The 20,957-nt window shown below is 41.1% G+C and overlaps 1 protein-coding gene across 5 annotated transcripts in view; it reads left to right on the top strand.

Annotated features, from left to right (window-relative positions):
* The first annotated feature begins 291 nt into the window (after positions 1 to 291).
* Positions 292 to 20,957, top strand: part of NUMB (NUMB endocytic adaptor protein) — a 125,005-nt gene continuing 104,339 nt past the window's right edge. For 3 of the 5 annotated variants that reach the window (XM_054027339.1, XM_054027337.1, XM_054027338.1), the window contains exons 1-2: positions 330 to 369; positions 10,524 to 10,625. The gene's annotated coding sequence lies outside the window, so the exon portion shown is untranslated. Of the gene's footprint in view, positions 370 to 10,523; positions 10,626 to 20,957 lie in introns of all 5 variants that reach the window. The other 2 variants (XM_054027333.1, XM_054027334.1) reach the window with 2 other exon arrangements.

The following is a 20,957-nucleotide window of genomic DNA, read 5'->3' as shown; positions in this document are numbered from 1 at the left end:
CACCTCTACTGCAGAGGAGGGAGAAAAGGAGGAAGGCGGGCGCATCGCAACAGCTGTCATCCCTACCATCCTATCCCAACTCTCAGCCTCAACATTTTGAGCCAATCATGAAGGCGAAATAAGGTAGGGGCGTCCCAAACGCTAGAGTGAATAAAATACTGAGGGTGGGGTGGGGTCGAGACCTTGACAGGCATATGTTTTACCCAATCACAGTCAGGATGTGCGGCGCGGAGGGCCAATGGGATGTGAGGATGGGCGCGCAGGGCAATGGGGCGGGACTGGTTGTTAGGGGCGGGAGGGGGCGGCCGCGCTGCTTGGTGGCGACCGGCGACCGAGGCGGCGCGGAAGGGAGGAGGCTCCGGGCGGCAGGTGAGAGCAGCAGGGCCTGAGAAACTGGGAGGGGCCGGTGGGCTCGGGGTGGGGAGCGGACTCCAAAGCCGGGAGGTGAGAAGGGGGGGGGCTGAGGGAGGCCCTGAGCCCCGGGAAGGGGCAGGGGGTAGGGGTAGGGGTGCCCCGAGGACCGGGCGGGCGCTAAGGGCCGGACTCCGAGGCGGGTTGGCCAGAGTAGCTGGGGGGAGGTGAGGGCTCGAGCTCCCGAGGGAGAGCGGCGGGGTTGGCTTGAGAAACGGGGGGTGGGGGGGCGCATAGGGTTGCGCTCCAGCGCAGGGGGCGAAGCGCCTGATCCTCGGGGTGGGGTGGGGATGAGCCTGAGGGAAGGGGAGGGGGGGTTGAAGAGGGAGGGAACGAGAGTCCTGGGGAAGAAGAGGGGCGTTGAGACCCCTGGAGATAGGGAGGAAGTGGAGCGGGGTGGGCGGGCAGCCGCGGTCGCCGATCCCCAGGCACCAAACCCATCAGCTTATTTAGAAGAGTTACCCAGTTGGGAGTGTTTTAACTTCCTGATTCACTCGTCTAAGGTTGCCTGGTACTTGGCTTTCTTTTAGGCCTGAGTTCTGCCCATCTCTAGGCTTTGTGAACGGGGCTCTCCAGCAAGATTTACCCAGGGGGCGCCTCTTAGGGTTTGTACTTATGCCCTGGCTGCACTCAGTGTGTGGTGTTTGTGTGAAATGTTTTTGGATTCTGAGTTTTAGGACTTGGGACTCTGGAGGTCTAGGGTAGGGGGGAGAGAAAAGGCAAGTAACTTGGTTGTACTTGAATCTAGAGGAATACGTTGGGTTTTTTTGTTTTGTTTTTTTACTCTCTCTCTCCCCTTTCCTCTTACTGTGGTTGTAAGAAGTGAGGTTGGAATATGCTTTGATAAATCTGAGATTTAAAATCTTTTAAACACTTCTGGTGAGAGCGATACAAAAATATTGGTGTGAGAGATGATGTAAAACTGACTAGATTTCAAAATGTGTGACTCCCCCTGTAAGGGAGAGCATTGTTGTTGACTTCACCATTAACTCTTTTCTGCCACCTGTTTGCTTGCAAGTAATAAATAGGCTGCAAGATAGTGCAGAAGCAAGTACAGGGTATTTTTATTTTTCATGCAAAATGCAGCAGAAATTGAGGTACAAAGTGCGTAATATTTGTGATTTCTTTAAGTACTCTATTGAAATGAACACCATTTCCTGATGTAACTTTTGATTATTAACCAGTTAGCTACTGGAAACTTTAAGTCAAGGGTTAAATGCAGCTTCTGTTTCAAGGAATTAATTTATTTTATCGTGGTATTAATGAAAATGAACAGTCTTGAAGAATGAAAGGATATGTCTCCCTAGCTACAGTTAACATGTCTTGCAGCAGCTGTCATCTAAAACTCTGCTAATCCTCAAGATTTATGTAACCTGCTCATTAATGTTTTATGAAACTGTAAGGGAGCTTCTGGTTATATTTCTTCTGTTTAATGTGTGCATTGTCGTGTTTTCCAAGGTTAATTTCAGTGTCTCTAATTCAGGAATCCAGTGTAGCAAATCGGTCATTAGTTAACAATCTGGTTATAACAAATGGTTGCTTAAATGTTTTGTGGTCTTCCTGCCTTTACCCATGTTCTCATCAGCACAGAGACACTTATAATGGGAGACACGTTCATACAGTCCAGCTTCAATATTGTTCTGGGTATTGCTTGTAGCATAAAATGTAAACTTAAATGGGTTAACCGACTTACCAGAGAAAAACAGCACTTTATTACTTTTCCCACTCAATATAGGTTATCCATTCCTTCATTAATTGGCCATTCTTTATGGAAACTCTCAAAAAAGCATTTGAATGATATCAAATCATGTGAACAAAATTTAAACATAAGTTGAATTAGGAGTGTGCGATCAATCATCCTTGCTGATTATCCTTAAACAGTTTTGCTTATCTCCTCCTACAATGAACTTCATTAATCTATAACTGAATAAAATAGTGGCTTTAGGCATCAGTGAAACCTCTGATTTGCAGAACAATGCTGTAATAAAACTCAAAGATCACATAACAAAGAATGCTTTTTCAGGTATTTAAGTAAGAAATGCAATTAGCATCAAGCACTTAAACCTGTTCATATTGGCAGTTCCTGCACAAAGTACATTTTTCACATTGAGTTTTATTTTCTGAACTCTTAGGCCTGGTCTATGCCTAACACTTAAGTTGACCTAGCCACATTGCTCAGGATTGTGGATAATTTCACACCCTGTGTGATGCAGTTAGGTTGACCTAACCCTCATTGTTAACATTTGTCTATACTGTGGCTGGGAGCATGCCTCCTAGCCTGGGTAGAAAGACTTTCGCTAGCTCTGTTTGCTATTTTTAGCACTGTAGCTCAGTGTGGACATGGTGGCAGAGATAATCCATGAGCTTGCTCTGCTTGAGCTAGTGCTCTAAAAATAGCTCTGTGGATGTTGCCTGCAGAAGCTAGCTAGCCACCTGATTACAGACCCAGGGGGTTGGGTGCTCTTGTACTCTGGTTGCTAGCCTGGGCTGCAATGTCTATGCTTTTTAGCATATTAGCTTGACCTTTATACTATTTTTCTTTCCCATCTCTTTTCAAGTTAAATGTGGAAAATGAAGGTGCATCTAAATTAGAAAGTGTGTTGTCCTGTTTTCTAGTAATGGGGTAAACAGCATAGCTTTTTGCCACTATGTCTCTCAAAGGTTTTCATGGTACTATGGTAGCAGTTGCCAACCCCAGGCATTCAAAAATCACATCTGCCCTCCCTCCCCCCAAATCTTAAGACTGAAATGGTAAATGTTGATATGCCTTCTGGTTTCTGAGCCTTTGGGATTCACTCAAGTTATGTTTTCAGGCTCTTCTCTACAGCTATGAGGGCTAGAATTCTTTTTAACAAAAGCTGAAATTCTTGTATAATCACTTGCATTGTGGAGCTAGGGCCTTAAAAACACTCAATGTTCTGAGCCTTGTGATAAAACTACAAGAATTGGCAACACTGTGATGGTAAGATCTCTTGAATCTTGCATACAGTTGTTCTCATTCCATTTCCCGCACTGATGAGGTACTGGAAAACCAGTACTTTCCTAATGTAAACAAAGCCTTAATATAGTCTTCTGCCTTTTTGAAAAAATAGGTTTGCAGAACGTCTGAAGTTCATTTTCAGTCTTCCGTGAAAATCCAATCAGTTGAAAAAGGACTCAAGTAAAGTATTTTGTACTATCCCTTTAAATGTAGTAAATTGTCTTTGGGCACAACCTTTGGCCCAGGCAGGTAACAGCCATGTCCATGCTAGGGGGGAAAAAAGTATTTGTGTTAGTTTGTGTAGGTAAATTCTAGGGTTTACCTTGACATTCTAACATTGAAACTATAACTGCTTTGTCTGCTAGGATCTTAATGTTTGGTAAAGACAAGACCAATATGTTTGATAAAACTAATTCCACAGTGCATCGGGGACCACTTTAGGGCTGAAACTTTTGCAGTAGAGACAGCAGATGTTAATTAGAAAAGACTGTTCTTCCAATTTTAACTTCTGACTTTTGCTTTGATTTTCAGCATGAGACACAGCCCTGTTTACTTGCATTGATTCAGAGTTTGTTCTGATAAGTTACTAACACTTGTGAGGTTTCTAGGGGTCATCTGGCATTTCATGGAATCTGGAGAAGCTTGTAACTTTACAGGACTTTCACAGCATACTCTCTGATGTACTCCCTGTTTAGCAGACCTTTAAGTCCATGAAAACTTGAGTCAGCTGTCAATAATCTGGGAAAAGCTTTACATCTTTATTTTTTGTATTCATGTGCTAGTCAGCCTTTATCCTTAATATGTAACACACTGGAGAGTTCTGATATCTTGGAGTTACCTTGTCTGCATACAGCTGATTCTGGGCAGTGACTTATGTCCACTCCCTCAGGCCCATTGTTTTGGAGCATTGTGATTAAAAAATGTCTGAGGAAGCAGTTTCTGTAGTGGAGGACAAATGCTCTGTACACCAACAACTGATTTGGGTTGCAAATGCCGCAGTCTAAATCCTCTTTCTTGTTGAAGGTATGGAGCCAAGCAGTAGTCTTCCCTGGACTCTAGAGAGGAAACAAACCTTAGTTATTCTAGAGCAGTGGTTCTCAATCAGGGGTATGCATACCCCTGGGGTTACGCAGAGGTCTTCCAGGGGGTACATCAACACAATTTCATACAGACAGTGACCTGTTTATGTTGCTCTGTATACAGTACTATACTCTGAAATGGAAGTACAATATTTATATTCCAATTGTTTTATTTTATAATTATATGGTAAAAATGAGAAAGTAAGCAATTTTTCAGTAATAGCGTGCTGTGGCACTTTTGTATTTTTATGTCTGATTTTGTAAGCAAGTAGTTTTTGAGTGAGGTGAAACTTGGGGTATGCAAGACAAATCAGCCTCTTGAAAGGGGTACAGTAGTATGGAAAAGTTGAGAGTCACTGTTCTAGAGTATTAAATCTAGGGCATTTCTGGAAAACTGTTTTGGATCCAACTTCAAGGTCAAATTCACCAGTCTTCAGATTACCAGGTGAAATCTAAGGCTACGTCCTACAGGGGGGTGGGAGGGTCGATTTAAGATACGTAAATTCAGCTACGCGAATAGCGTAGCTGAATTCGATGTATCCGAGCCGACTTACCCCGCTGTGAGGACGGAGGCAAATTGACCTCTGCAGCTCCCCTGTCGACTGCGCTTACTCCTACCTGCGCTGATGGAGTACAAGCATCGATTCGGGGATCGATTGTCACGTCCCGACGAGCTGCGATAATTCGATCCCCGAGAGATCGATTTCTACCCGCCGATTCAGGCGGGTAGTGAAGACGTAGCCCAAGTAATTTAAAATCTTAGCCTAAAAGTTTATCTGCAAAAAGATATAAAACAGCTCAGAATTGTTCAAGAAAAGGTATGCTTCCCATGAAGAATTAAAGTGGGGATTTTTGGTGTGTTGGGTCCTAAACACAGCCCTTCTCTGTTCACTAATCTGTATTGGTCTGTATGCCAAGAGAATCTATTAAACAGAGCTGTTTTTGTATAATATCCAATTATATTGGGCTTCTGTGCCAGCTGCAGATCTAGAAACCACAAACGACATCATCAGGCAGAAATTCTATATTGATGGACTGGGCCAGAAGCAATTTCTAGCACATCAGCTAATTATGACCTCAACTCAACCACTTTTCCTAGTCAAAACAAACTAAGAGTAGGAAGGGGGTGGGCGGAGAGAAATGATGCTTTAAAAAAAAAATTAAACAATTTAACACCTTTAAGACTGTTTATCAAGTTAGCCTTGGTTCCATGCTAGGTAGATAACTCTTTTAAAAATTCCATTTCCCCATATCCACACAGACCCTGAGAGGTTTTGACTTCTAAAGGCTACATGTCAAATCCAGAGCAGAGATGGGTTTGGAACCCAGCTTTTCTCATTCTCTGTGCCTAATCAATGATACTGCCTGTTTACACTTGAAAACAAAGCTGTGGTTTTTAACCTTTTTTGTGTTTGTGGACCCCTAAAATTTTTGAATGCAGGTGTGGACCCCTTTGGAAATCTTAGACATAGCGTCTAGCTACAGAAGCACAGCTGCAGTGCTTCCGAGTATGCATTACCTATGCCAATGGAGGGGGTTCTCCTCCTGCCGCAGGTAATCCATCTCCCTGAGAGGCTGTAGCTAGGTCAATGGAAGAATTCTTCCATTGACCTAGCACTATTTACACTAGCGGGTTAGGTCAGTTTAATTACGTCACTTGGGTGTGGATTTTTTGTGCTCCTGAGTGATCTAGCAGGGTCAACCTAACTTTAGTTTAGACAGGCCTGAGTCTTTCCAGTAACAGCTGACAACTTGTAGCTCTGGCTAACCTAGATGCTAAGTGAATTTCTTTAGGAGTTGTTTTCCTGAGATCAGAGGGAAGATAGCCTGTCTGCAAAGGCATTTTCCCGTCCATTTAAAAAGTAAAATTTTGTGTTGTGGCGTATGAAATTCCTCTCTTCCCACTACAAAGGAATGATACAAAATCGCCTCTTATTGCACAACTGGTGAGTTGGTTCTGTTTTTGTTAAAAGCTGCAATAGAAACATGAGCTCGAGGGTACTTTCCTGTTTTACTTCTGTACCGATTTAATTCTTGATAATATTACTCTTTCCTCACGATCTTCAAAAGAAGTTATGTCCCTCGTAGTTGTCTAGCTGTACAGTTTTGTAACTTTTGTTTTTGACTTTTCTGATATTTGAGCTTAGTATCATTAGAATATGTAGGTGAAGCATGTGGCTTGCCAAGTAAGAAACAACTTCCTCAGATCAGGTTGCTGTTGACTTTTTGCTACACTCCTCCCGACTTCACTTTTGTTCCTCAGAAAGAACTTGAACGAAGTTCTGTGGAAAATCACTAAATCAACTGATTCTTTTTCCTCATGCAAACATGGTTGGTATGTAGTTGACTTGTACTGACTTCTGTGGTTTTGTGGCTGTAGGGTTCAGTATTTCTCAAGTAAGGTATTTTTTGGGAGGGGAGAAGGTTGGGTTTGTGGTTTGCTCACTTTTCTTAACTTTGATTTAAAATCCTTTTGAATCGCTTTGATGAGCAATATCTTTGGTGTGTTATCATTATATGAGGGTAGATGAGTAGGTTTCCTTTTGCTGAGTTGACATGTTTTATGGTTAACTTGTAAGTCTGCTTTACAAGACTTTCTGTTCTCTTATCTATTTTTAATTTGTGAGAAGATGTGACAAATGACTTTACTAAACATCAGTAAGTATGTTGTAGAGGTAAGTACTTTAGAGATAATTTACTTCGTTTGTATAGTATGGGGGTATGACTAGTATTTTAGGTTAGAATTTTGTTCACATTTCTTGTTTCAAAATATGTGTACAGAAACTTGCATCTGTGTTTTATGCAGGTAACCATCTGACACACCCAGGGATGAGTTTAGAGACCAAAAATGAACACATACTTGAATTCCATATGGTTCTGTAGTTAGTTGTCTAATGACTTATGAGCTGTGTTTGAGTTTAAGCCTCAGTATATGATCAGAATATACATATTTGGATCATAAATACCACTATTTGAAGTAAGTCAGTGACTGCCTTTTGCTGTTTTTGTTCTAGCAAATGTTTAAGTACTGGATTTTTTTTTTTTGTTTAAATTATTTGTTAGAATTATTTTTTCCTACTGTACAGGTAGTTGCTTTAGTTTGTTTACATGCTGTCATTGTACCTTTTCATAAATTGGCATCTTCAGAAACAATGATTTGTCCTGTGAACTCCAACTGTAATTAGAGCACTCTTACTTCATCCACTTAAACTCTGGTTTTTATATTTTTAACAACATATTTATTTAGAAGCTTTTAACAGGTTGCAAATCACTTCCAAGTAAAAGGCTTTGGTTGACAATTTTTTTTAAAGAGAAACATTGTGCAGTAATATACCGTAATCAAATATTTCTGCTTAACATGGTGGTGTGTTATTACAGCATGCTATCCAGGACACATTTCTGTTAATTTTATTAAGTTGAGTGAAACTACGGACTCTGCTTATATTTACTAAATCAGGTGTGTCTATCAATATTTAAAAAATGGACAGGTATGCTTTTTTTTAGGTGAATATCTGAGTACTGAATAAATAATTCTTTTCTTGGGTGTACCCACTTCCACTAGGAAGCCCCAGGAAGATTACCAAAGGATGCTTTGTTGTGATATCCCACAGTCTGTAATATCTGTTAAAAACTACATCAGTACTCTGGTCATGTCCACTATATATGCATAAAATCATCTTTTACCAGAGTTTCTTCAGCATTTATTCCCATTCCTCTTGGAGTAATTTGTCTATCCAAACCACTTCCTACATTGTCATTCATATGGAAATTTTTTTGTTAGGAAAGTTGTCTACAAAGATGGATATAAATTAGTTATTTTTTGTGTTGTAATCATCCAGAAGTCATCACTTTTATTAAAGTTAACTTTAATACATAAAAGAACTTTCCTAGAGAAGTTGAGAAATGTAGTGCCTAACTTGAAGGTACTGGTACCATGAGAGAGTGGGCCAGTTAAAGTTAGTTTTGCTATCTAAATAAGTTAGAAAAGTCTATTTGAACAGGTGGCCAATCATATGTATTCCAAGACTCTCCCAGGCCTTAACATTCTGATTTTTATTTCTGTATGCTTATGGGTTTATCTTAATGGAACTATGATCATAATAATTAAAAATTGTTGCATTCAGGTAAACATCCTGAACAGTCATCTCTAACTGGCCTAATTTTCTTCAGCACTTTCATACTTGATCAGATCAAGTACTCTCCGTCTGTATACACTTTGGTTTTTGTTGAAACTGGAACCTACAATATGTAATTGGTAAATACAGGTAATATTATAAAGGAAAACTGGAATAACTGAGTACAGCATAGCAGCTCTAGATTAAATATATTGCTAGAATTGAGTACGTATGAGGCCAGGCCCTGATCTGACTTTGGGCCTTTAGGCCCCATGGCAATGTGTAAATCAGTGGTTCTCAAGCTTTTGTACTGGTGATCCTTTTCACAGAGCAAGCCTCCGAGTGCGACCCCCTCCCCCATAAATTAAAAACACTTTTTTTCTCTATTTAACACCATTATAAATGCTGGAGGCAAAGCGGGGTTTGGGGTGGAAGCTGATAGCTTGTGACCCCCCCCCCCCATGTAATAACCTTGCGACTCCCTGAGAGGTCCCGACCCCCAGTTTGAGAACTGCTGGTGTAAATAGTCTATATTGAATGGGTTAATGGGAAGTTCAGACTATTCCTAGTTAAACTGAGGTACTAGTGTAAACCCACCTAAAATGTAAGGCATATCTTGCAGATATACATGTTGAGATCATAGGCAAATAGTGCATCATGAGAATTCTTTAGTTTTGCTCTTTGCATTTGAGCAGCGTTAACACTTCACCATGGATCCAGCTGTAGTAAAGAAAACTCCAGAGATTGTCTGTGGGTTATGGTGTCCAGGTAATGAAAGGTCACTAGAATTTCTTTCAGTACCAAGACTCAAAATTACCCAAGGCAGTCCAAGGAAAAATATCTATGCAAAGTAAAAGGTGATAAGATTAGTTTGGTAGAAATTTATTTTAGGTGAAATGGTGTTTTTTCTTTTTAAATATTTACATTGTAAACTCTCTCAAGTAGGGAATGTCTATCTACTGTATAAATGCATAATGCTACAGAAATATTTTTAACTTAAAAATGCAAAGTCTGATTCTCAGAAATGACACTTGCTTTTTGAAAACTATTTTTAGATAAAGTTATTGACATGGACATGATTGAACTTCATGACAGTGTCCTCGCATGACAGCACACTGTCAGAAAATTAATTTAAAACACATTAATTATATTAAAATACTGCTTGTATTCCACTACTCTGTGGATAACTGAATCTTGCTTCTGTGGATATGACACTTACATGCAAGAGAAAAGGTTTTCAAGTAATCAGGATCCAGACAGACAAGACACTAATGGCTTATCTACACTAGTGTACTTCGCCCATGCTGAAAAATGTAGCATAGTTTATAGCTGCCTTTAGTTTGTTTAAAATGCCATGTTTTTTAAAAGTAGGAGACAATGCAATAAATATGATTTCAAAGAAAGCAATATTTTTGTGTTTGGTTCAGATAAATCAAACTGAGTCTGTTCCACGTAAATGATGCATGAAAATGCTGATCTATCAGAACTGTGTTGGTGCTGTAGAACTCAGTCCTACCTACTTTCCTAGACTCTCAGTGTGTCTGTGTGATCCCATCACTATAATATCTGAATGCCTCACAAATACTTATCAATCTAACCACCCAAAATCCGTGTGAACTAAAAGTATTCTCAGTTTTACAGATGGTTAAGATGTGTGCACAGAGATTGAGACATGGCCGAGGTTACGCAGTCTTCAACAGAACCAGGGACTGAACCTTGATCTCTTTAGTGTTTGCCTTAACCATAAGACCATTTTTTGTCTCCTGGTTGGCCTTGCTAGGGCTTGAATTACAAAAGTATAATTTCTGTGTCTGTGAAAGAGATGAGAATGTTACTTTACATATGAGGGAAGGAAGATAAACCAAGAGGTGGGGGAAAGGGAGGGAGTTTCTAAATTGCAGAGAGCTATTTGGGTCTGTTTGTGTCTCCTACTCACAGGAATTAGAACCATCAGGTGAGACAATCTCAGAAACTTGTGCCTGTGCTTTGCGCTTCCTGCAGTTTACAAACCTGTCTGGGCCACTCAAGTCCACGGAAGAGGTAGGAAACTCTTGGTCTCTAACTTATTAGATGTAGCTCTACTTCCACCTTTGCTTAGCCTCATTAAATGTGTTGAGTATTTCATGAGTTCTAGACCTACCCCATTTGACCTGGTTATTATTATCTTAGCTCTGTGGAAAGGAATATAGAATCCTGGTTACTGCTAGGGATGTAAATGTTATTTAAAAGTTAACTGTTTAAACAATTACAAAACATTTTGTTAAACAGTTAATCGATTAAAGGCCGGCCGGCACAGCTGGGGCTGCTCCGGCCGGCACAGCTGGGGCTGCTCCGGCCGGCACAGCTGGGGCTGCTCCGGCCGGCACAGCTGGGGCTGCTCCGGCCGGCACAGCTGGGGCTGCTCCGGCCGGCACAGCTGGGGCTGCTCCGGCCGGCACAGCTGGGGCTGCTCCGGCCGGCACAGCTGGGGCTGCTCCGGCCGGCACAGCTGGGGCTGCTCCGGCCGGCACAGCTGGGGCTGCTCCGGCCGGCACAGCTGGGGCTGCTCCGGCCGGCACAGCTGGGGCTGCTCCGGCCGGCACAGCTGGGGCTGCTCCGGCCGGCACAGCTGGGGCTGCTCCGGCCGGCACAGCTGGGGGTTAACGATTAAGGCAGGTTAACCAGTAAGACTAATGCTTACTGTTTAACATTTTACATCCCTAGTTACTATATGGCTTCTTAGTCTGAGTCAAAATGGTCAAAGGCAGACTTTGGTTTAGGAGAATGGCAAAGCTCTGAATATCTTTTTAGGACCTCTCCCAGAAAAACAGTAGGTACAAAAGGGTCACTACGCTTACAGGTGTCTTCCAGTAACCTATCTAAAGGCCAGGCCTGTAACTTTTTAACACTCTGGAATTTTCTAGTTTTTTCACTTCTGGAGAATATGCACCTGAAGCATCTTTTCTTCTGTCATGGCAGAATCACCTGTTAAAGGGGTCTGTGGAACATGACTTATGTATAGTGAATATAGATACCAGTCTGTCATGGGGACAGGTTCAAGTTGTCTAATTCTACAAGGAAAAAAAAATCCTTTTGGAGAAAAGGATGTACATAAGTTAATCAGAATTTGGGGTTGAGAGGGGGGATGCTTTAGCCTTAAGAGTCCTTGGTAGAGTAGACAGTACTTTAGTTTCCCTGTCTGAACAAAAGTGGGCTGCCCAGCCTATTCTACAGAGTTGGATCAATTTTTGTCAGAGAAAATTGTTATGAAGACTAATGATTGTGCAGGTGTAACAATGCCTGTATGATCTTCTGCTTGAACTGAAAGGACCAGGCCTATTGGTTCAAAGGTGGTAAAGACTAGCAAAGCTCTAATATGGTCTAGCCACTAGAGCAGCATTTCTCAAACGTGGCCATCAGCAGATTTTTGTGTGTGGCCATCACAGCCTCCAAAGTGCCCCTAAAATTGCTGAGACATCAAGTATTAAAGTTGCCTTGTAAATGCCATAAATCGTAATGCGCACTCATTCTCTTCTAAGTATTATGGTACAGTGCAGGCAGAACTGAACTACATAGACTTTCTTTCAAGTCACAGAGCGTATTCATTGGCTAATTACTGTTTACATCTTGTACTACTGTAGCTCCATAGGCTACTACTGTAGCTCCATAGACAACTACTGGCCAACATCATTGTTGGCAAGATCACTGCATGATGTTTGCGTAGGTAGAGATTTGTTTGTGGTATTAGGTGAGAGAGTTAAAAACATGAATGGCTATCGGAAAGTTTTTTCCAAAATATCAGTACCAGAAAATGACCCTGAATGTGATACAGAGACTGTCCCAGAGGGAGCCGCCTGCTGCTAAGAAAGCAGAACATGGAAAGAAGAAAAACAAACATTTCAGGACCAGTGGAAACTGCAGTTTTGTGGTTCTGAAGCCATCCGATTCAGTTTCCGAGTAAGTTACAGTGTGCACTGTTTGTAAGAAATTAATCAAATTAAAATTTACACAATGCAATGTCCTTATAGCATTCATACAGGGGAAGTTGCACAAAATTACTACGGTGAGTTTTAGAGGCACAAGCTGTTAAATGATCCAAAAACAGTTTGAAAGACAATGATGGCTCAGATTTTTGAATAAAGTGGCTCATATACAAATGGCTACTTTTAAAGTTGCACTACTTTTGGGGAAAGCAAGGAAACCATTCAGCAACGAAGAATTTGTGAAGAAAATTGTCCTGGCCATACAACCAGAAAATATGCTTGTAGAGAGATACCACTGAGCAATAACACATTACAGAGGGAGCACAAGAGATCTGGTGAATCTTCTACAAAAGGAAATAGCTGAAAAAATCTGAGAGCCCTGTCTACAGCCTGTGCTTGGATGAGGGCCTTGATGTCACGAGGAATCCCAAGATAATTGTAGGCGCTCTCTTTTTTCACTATGATTGCCATTGTTTTTCTGATGGTGTTTTATGTCAATTGAATCTCAGTGACAGGCCAACTGGCAAACACATTTTTCAGGCGAGAATGGAGGAGTGCCCCCATTCACTTTGACAATCTGTGCAGCTTGAGAGCTGCTGGGGCAGTGGTTTTGCAAGGTACATGAGTAGGGGGCCGAACTGCTTCCAAGAAAGCTCAAATGTTTTTTTGTTATACTGTTTTGCTCACCAAGAAGTACTTGCCAGCAAGGCTTCAATGAAAAGTACTAATGAGGTTGAATCCGTAGTGAAAAAGTGCATCAATGGTGTCAAAGCCAGCAGTGTCAGTAAAGGGAGATACAAAACTGGCTGCAAGATGCAAGGTGCTGCTGCATTATTCCAATCTGCTGCCTTAATTTTAATGACCGTGTACAGAGGCTGTTTGAGCTCCAGGAAGAGCTCGTTGAGGTTTTTGAACACAGTTTCACTGGAACTGTCCCAAAAGCTGCAAGATCCAGAAGTACATGGTTGTGTGCTCCTTTTGAAACAGTTTCTACCAAAACTTGCTTCCTTGAGTCTGGAGCTTCAGAAACCTCAGCAAATGATATTTGACAGTATTGAAATAATTAATACATTCAGAATGACAATTGCTGACATTGTCCCGTATCTATGAGAGGAACAGGACTTTTCATTTTTTTTACAAGCTTGGTCAGTTTCTCAGCTGTCAGGATGAGAATGTGTAGCGAAAGGTCATCTTAGCTCTAACCGAATACCTGACTATCCTCTCAGAGGATCTTGAAAATAGTTTCAGTGAGAGAAACTCTTTCCTTCAGTACCTCTTTGTGACCAACCCATTCAGCAATTCTGGTTCAGGTTTTTTGGCTGCAAACAAGCTGCCTTGCAAGACAGATTAGCTTCCTTTGACTTTTTGGATTCAAGCAATCTCAGATACCTCATGCTGCCAAATGCACAATGATGCAAGAATGAAAACATACTTCAGAGCTCCTCTACTGTAACACCAGGCTGAATGGAGTAATGTGTACCTGTTTGAGGACACCCACAAGCCCCTAGCTAAAGTTGCTTTTCTTTTCTTGTACCTGTTTTCTGGTACTTACAACTCCTGCATTAGAGGACAAAGAGCTACCATGTTTTAGCATGGGATGCACAGGGAAGTCAAATCACAGATACTACACAAATCTCAACTTCACTTTTGAAAATGATAAAACTAAAAATGTGGGTGTTGAAGTGTCCTTTGGTGAGATTTTTTTTCTATTTGTAATATCAAGGATGCCTAATGGGACATGCATGGGTTTGAACACTAGAAATAGGTGTTGTTTTGGAGCATATTCCCTCCCCCCCCCACATGCTCCCTATGAGTGTGACACTTGCTAGATTTCCTTTGTTAGCAGGACAGCTTTGTATGAATAATTCTCTCTTCCCAAAGCCCCCTTATGGGGACCCAGGGAATAAAGATAATCTTCCGCCATGCCCCTTGAAATCCCATAGATGCTCCTTGTACCCAAGAGTAATTTTCTCTTGCCATTCCCCCAAGTACCTTCTGCCAGTTCTTAATTCCTTGTAAACAAAGCTGGGAGTGAAGACTTGCTATTGTTTCTGTACTCTTACTGAGTCTGGCTGCTGTCCAGATCTGGAGAAGGGTACTACCAGACTATGTTGTTAACACTGCTTTGCCAGCTGAGTGGAGGGGTCAGGAGAAGTCAAGGCTCTGCTGTACCCTGGCTTTATTTTCCCCCTAATTGGTTGGACACCTGTCTGATCTTGCTCCTTTCTCTGGCTTCTGTGGGGATATAAGGCTTGATGTACACCTAAAAATTAGATCAACCTAGCCAGGTTAAATCACTAGTCAGGAAGACTCGATTTAATCATGGATTTCTACATAAAAGTGCATTCTTGTTTGTTGTTATAATCTTAATACATATTCTTCACAACTTAGAGATAGATGTAGGTTTCATTTTTAGAAGGTACACACTATATATTTTTAAACAGTGATTTATTTTGAAAACTTTTCAGATTAGCTTTACAGCTATATCAGAAAATGAATGAATGTTTGGTTATTTCATTTATCAACGGTAATTGAAGAAGATAGTTCACCTCCCAATGACTTCATAAATATCTCCAATTCAATAGATTAATCATTAATATTTGGAGGATTTTCTTGCCATGCTGTATTAGGAGGAGAACATCACCAGACAGACATTTAAATTGTTTTATTTAACTAAAACAACAACGTTATGTATTCTGGATTTTTTTCTTCAACAGCAAACATATAATATAACAAAACAAGCATATTATTTTGGAATTTAGTTAAACATTGAAGTTTTTTAAAATCCAGTTTGTTAAAATTGTTTTAACTAAAATAGTTAAATGAAATATTAAAAAAACAAAATAAAAATTAAATCGACTGTGTCAGCCAGGTCAACATGAGAAACTTAAAATATTGGCTTCTGCAGCTAACTCAGTCGTCTTCACCTTCATTTTCCTGTTTGTTCATAATCTGAAAAAGAGAAACAAGTTTTCCTGCTTTTTCGGGTCCCAACTGATTTCTTGTGGAATGAATTAGTCCAAAGGAAGAAAATATTCTTTCTACACTGGCAGAAGAAGCTACTGCTGTTAAAAGTGAGATTGTCACTTCAACAGTCTCTGAATCCAAGTGCTTAAGTGACTTCCACCAGTTCACTGGTGTGACTTTCTTTAAAACATCATCAGCAAACATATATGAAGTTTATTATAGTTGGCATTATGGAGGGATGATTGCTGGATGTCCATGTCATAGCCAACTCCTCTTCTTCAGCAGTTAAGGTTTGACCCTGGTACTAAGTATTGAGAATATTTGCAAGAAAATGAGCTGGAGATAGTGCTTGTCCCATTCGTGTTTTTAATGCTTGTAATTTAACTCTGTGATTGCATATTTTTCTTTTTAAGATCTCACTCAGTTCTTTCCAAATTTCAACAGCATCAGCAATAAAACAGCATTTTGCACTCATGCCTGTCTTACCCAAAGGTAGAGGAACTTCATTAAAATATTCCCAAACTGGGTCTCTTTTTCCCTTTTAGTGAGAGAATAGTATAGTAGATCTCAAATCAATGAAGGCTACATTCAGAAAGACCTCAAGACTTCTGGAATATGCTGCTCACACAGTTTCACTTTTGTTTCTTCTGCCTGTCCCTCCCTTCTCACATTTATCTCCAGAATTCTCCTTGTCCAGATCTATTCCGTCCCCAACAATCTTCTATTCACTGAACTTTTTGAAACGTTGCCCTTTTAGAGAGAGGTTAGGGATTGACTCTGTGTACACAAATTTACAGAGGGACAATAGGGTTGAGGTCCGTTATTTCTTGCCTCCTATATATTATTTATTTAAAAACATTGTTGCTGTTAACAAGGATGTTATGTCTGGAGACACAAGTCCAGTTTGAGAACTGCAAACCTAAGCATCTCTGATATCTTCTAGACTGAGCACTGAGTCCCAATGCGTAGATAGATTATTTAGGTAAATCTTTCTATACAGAAGCCCCTGGAACCCCATAAGATTGGGTCCCTAATCATGAACTATTGGAATTCATTTATAAAACTTTTCTTAAACATTACATGAATATATTGTCTCAAATTATAGAATTAGAATTTATCATCGATATTCCATGATGAGATATCTTTGAGCTATAATATATCTTAATTAAAACTATCTTTAGATAGGTTTTTCCCTCAAAAAGCATTTTATCAAAAAAAAGCATTGATTTTTATCCACCCTGGACCTAGCTACATTATCCAGAGCTGTGAAAAATGTGCCCTGTGCTACGTATTTGGGTCAACCTAACCCATGCTGTACATGCAGCTAGGTCGACAGAAGAATTCTTCTGTCGACTGAGCTACTGCCTCTTGGAGAGGGGGATTTCCTACATCAACAGAAAACCTCTTCTGTGGACGTAAGAAGCATCTATACAACAGCTGCAGTGCCATAACTGTACTGTTGTAGTGTATGCATACCCTTAGAGGGGAGGGTTGAACGCTTTCCTTGGCTCCTATAGATATTCTGGTGGGTTGGGATCTGTGCTGTTGGTTCCCATCCTGAGCACCTGCAGTACACATAAACTTTGCATGACAATCCTTTTTTTTTTTTTTTTTTTTTTTTTTTTTTTTTGAAACACCCTTGGATATAGGAGCCCAATCTCAGGCATGTGGGTTTTCATTTTTGTCTAGAAAGATCATGTCATGGTAGCACATGAGCTTAAGGGCTTGTCTACACAAACATTTAATTTGCAGTGAGCTGGGCTGTAACTCTATCCCCCACTAACCTGCCACACACTAAGTGTCAACATGGACCCTACTGATGCCCACTAAAAGGTCACTAGAGCACTTTGATCTACTCCTGATTAAAGTGCAGTACAGAACTTTGTGTGCAGCAGCCTGGTCCATGTGGACACTTAGGGTATGTCTACATTTAAACTGCAACAGCAGCACAGCTGCAGCGCCATAATTGTGCCTTTGTAATGTAGACATACCCTTAGGCAGCACTTCAGTGTAGATATTACCGGACACATACCAATGGGAGGCATTCTCCTGTCAGTGTAGGTAATCCACTTCCCTGAATGGTGATAGCTTGGTCAACAGAAGAATTATTTTGTCTGTCTAGCACTGTCTACATTGGGGATTAGGTCAACATAGCTACATCTCTCAGGGGTGTGAATTTTTGTAAGTTCCCGGTTCAGACCACCCCTTAGAGTGCGGCAGGCTAGTGTGGGGGTAGAGTTACACCCCATCTTGCAGTGAACTAAGGGTTGGTTTACACTGGGAATTTATATTGGCATAGCTGTGTGTCTTGGGGGTGTGAAAAATCTAACCCCCTGAGAGAGGTAGCTATCCTGACCTAACCCCTGATGTATACAGTGCTAGGTTCATGGAAAAATTCTTCTATTGCCTTAGCTACTGCTTTTCAGGGAGATGAATTACCTATGCTGACAGGAAAACCCTTTCCATTGGCGTAGACCATGTCTATGCTGAAGTGCTGAGGGGTATGTCTACGTTACAAAGGCACAGCTATAGGGCTGCAGCTATGCTATTCTAATGCTATAGAATAGCTATTTCCTACTTTGACCAAAAGAACCCTTCAATCAATGTAGTTAATCCACTTCTCAGGGGTGGGGGGTAGCCTGGGGTTCCACCATTGCCGGGAGGGTGGGGGCGGCCCAGGTTCTGCTGTCACCACAGCTGCTGCTCTGGGTGAGGGGTGGTGGGCCGGGGGGCCACTGCTGCTCTGGGGCAGCACCCAGGAATAGCTGCATGGGACCATTGGAGCAGCAGCTGGTGCAGCTGTCCCTGGGGCCACCTCAACTACTCCGGCAGCCCTGGGGTCAGCTGCACTGGCCGCTGCAGAAATCACAGAGGTCCCGGAAAGTCACGGAATCCGTGATTTCTGTGACCTCCATGAAAGACTTTCAGCCTTAGTTACAGTTAACAATAGTTACTTAAAAAAAAAAAAAAACAGACTAATGTGACCCTTATTGTTCCCTCATGAAAAATGAAGGTCTCTTCCAGCTGTAGGGAAGAAAGCTGGCTAGAGACCTGGAAACAGTCTCTCTAGTATGGTACATGTTCTGAAATGCTAAATGTATTGGCCCTAAGTTCCTCCTCAACTACAGTGCAACAAAGTAGAGTACATGCTATGAGGTGTAATATCACAAAATTACTTAAGAGGAAACAGCTGTTTAACCTACTTCTGTGTCTCATACTTATTCCTTATGGTAGAACAAAACTAACATTTTGTTGGCAGTTGACTGACTCCCTGTGACATATATTTGCCAAAGACTTTCAAAATAAAGAACCTTTCTTAATCTTCCATCTGAAGTTTCAGATACAGCAGTGTTTCATCACCTATGCTAGCCTCTTTAAATTTTCTGTGAATAGCAGAAGCTTTGCCTGTGTTCTTGGGCACGAGGGCTAATATCTATTGGGGGTGGGGCAGAGGGAATATTCTTGCTTATAGTGAACTAATCATTCTTGTTTTCAGCAGTGCCTCCCGTGTTCTAGTTCTTTTTCGAGCATAAAAAGCATGACCCTCCCAACCCAAGGATCTTGTAGTCTAAAAGACAATGGTAAGGGAAGGGTCGGTCTTGAATATCTGAGGTGGGGTCTACATTAAAAAGTTATATTGACTCAGCTACATTGCTTAGGTTGAAAAATCCACACACCTGAGTGAGGTAGTTAAACTGACTAACCGCTGGTGTAGACAGCACTAGATCAACAGAATTCTTCCGTCAACTTAGGTGCTGCCTCTCGGGGAGGTAAATTACCTATGCCGATGAGAGAACCCCTTGTCACTGTAGTGAGTAGCTACATTGAAGTGCTACAGCAGTGCAGCTGTGCTGCTATAGTGGTTTAAGTGTAGATATAGCCTGAGATCTAATCAAATTAAAACTGAGTCATGGTTGTTGAGTTCCCTTTATAATGATGAGCTTAGAAGCATCCTTTTGTAAGGGATTGGCTAATCATCCATTTCTAGGTCTAAAATGCAACTATCTGTTCATCTGTAAAAGCAATGGGTTTTGCTTCTGCACCCTCTAGTAAACAAATGGCCATAACTCCTTTTTACAAGGGTTTAATTCTCCATATTTTCTAAACTCTTGAAGCTCTTTTCTTTTTCAACTCAGTAGAACTGCTAACCCTTTATCTTGAGAGTCCTCCTTGATTACAGTTGAGTCTCAGGGTATGTCTATATTTAAACTGCTACTGCAGCATAGCTGTAGTGGTTTAAGTGTAGACCCTACCTATACTGACAGGAGGGGTAGAGTCTCGGGACCCTTACTAAAGTTCCTGCAGGTTGATGGAAGAATTCTTCCATTGGCCTAACACTGCCTATGCTGGGTGTTAGGTTGCCATAGTTACATCTGTCAGGGATGTGGATTTTTCAAATCCTGAGAGAAGTAGCTATGCCAATGTAAGTTACCAGTGTAGGCCAGCACTCACTCCATTATAAACTCAATTTTGCCACTTCCAAAGTCTTGAATAATGTAACTGAGCTTCTAGTCTTCACTTCAGCTTAGTGACTCTTTGCTTGGGATCTATTTTTTCCAAGAGCCATTGCATAGAAGTCAGGAGGTTCTGGTGAAGAAGGGTGCACTTGAGCTTCTGCCACTAGTGGGTTGGTGGTGAAAAACCTACAGCAGACATTGTTTGCCTTCTCCTACCTCCACACTGTTTAAAGGCATTCTGCAAATAATAAACAAAACTGGGCTTTTGCCTTTTTTTGCTTTATTGTACATAGAGGAGGTTTGGAAAGTTTTTCCACTTCAAACTTTCTACATTTCCAGTATTAGAAATTTGTATCTTACCTATCCTAGAACATTCTGGAAGAAACTAGAAAGATTATGGCAACACAGCTACCAAAGAAGTAAAACCAGAATTTATTGTGAGGCGAATGTATTTTTCTCTGGACTGTTCAAAACTTTTTAAATTAAGTTTGTGGTAAACATTAAGGATTCAACAATCCTGACCCTTCAATTAGCAACACTTCTTATTGCTTATTTTTGAGTCAACCAGTATGTTCTCAAACAAGAAGAAAATACTGGTTATGCCTGATTTGTTTAAAAGGGGGGGAACAACCTTTTTATTACTGCAGAAGCAAAACCCCACAAACCTGGTTTATTTTTTGCAGATAACCTTTAGAAATCTTTGATTCTCAAGTGTCAGAGGGGTAGCGGTGTTAGTCTGGATCTGTAAAAAGCAACAGAGAGTCCTGTGGCACCTTTAAGACTAACAGATGTATTGGAGCATAAGCTTTTGTGGGTGAATACCCACTTCATCAGATGCATGTAATGGGAATTTCCAGAGGCAGGTATAAATATGCAGGCAAGAATCAGTCTGGAGATAACGAGGTTAGTTCAATCAGGGAGGGTGAGGTCCTCTGCTAGCAGTTGAGGTGTGAACACCAAGGGAGGAGAAACTGCTTTTGTAGTTG

The sequence above is a fragment of the Malaclemys terrapin genome, chromosome 4 (genome assembly GCF_027887155.1).
Source record: "Malaclemys terrapin pileata isolate rMalTer1 chromosome 4, rMalTer1.hap1, whole genome shotgun sequence".
In the NCBI taxonomy this organism is placed as follows: domain Eukaryota; kingdom Metazoa; phylum Chordata; order Testudines; family Emydidae; genus Malaclemys; species Malaclemys terrapin.
The sequence above is the reverse complement of the archived record's forward strand: the minus strand, read 5'-3'. Positions and strand labels throughout refer to the sequence as shown.